At 39.1% G+C, this 509-nt stretch overlaps 1 protein-coding gene across 2 annotated transcripts in view; it reads left to right on the top strand.

The window, feature by feature from the left end:
• Positions 1-509, top strand: part of LOC119591298 (RAB6A-GEF complex partner protein 2-like) — a 6703-nt gene that overhangs the window by 657 nt on the left and 5537 nt on the right. The gene's annotated exons all lie outside the window — the stretch shown is intronic.

The raw sequence follows: 509 nt of genomic DNA, 5'->3' as shown, positions 1-509 counted from the left end.
TATTTTTAGTATATATTAGGGAATATTCAGACTTCAGTGAAAGCATAAATTGAAAGCCATAGAGAGAGGCTGGAGTAAGCAAGACACAGCACTGATTCTGAGGATTTCGAAAGTAAATGTCAGCCTGCTGCCCTACACCTGCTATGGCATGTGTAAACAAACCAGTATTAAGGTGTTGAATGACGATCTTTTTATTTTTCGGACATAATCCTGAAAGGCCTTAACTTTTCTGTGAAAAAGATTTGCACACCTCAAATTTGTAATGCTGTATGGGTATTCATGTTAAAGGGAAGGAGAGCTTTACTCCTTAACTACTATTCATGGGGATTGTGGCTAAACACAAAAAATGGGTGCAGTTCTCTTTATCACAATTGGGGCAGGCCTGTCAAAAACTGTCAGAATTTTCCCCAAGACTTTTTTCATCATGAATGACATGTATTTTTTTCCACTAATCTGTTGGCAATTTTCCTATAGCTACACCTTTGGTATCAACCCCCCCCTCCCCTCCC

The sequence above is a fragment of the Penaeus monodon genome, chromosome 28, assembly GCF_015228065.2.
Source record: "Penaeus monodon isolate SGIC_2016 chromosome 28, NSTDA_Pmon_1, whole genome shotgun sequence".
Lineage (NCBI taxonomy): Eukaryota > Metazoa > Arthropoda > Malacostraca > Decapoda > Penaeidae > Penaeus > Penaeus monodon.
This window is presented reverse-complemented; position numbering and strand designations above follow the sequence as displayed.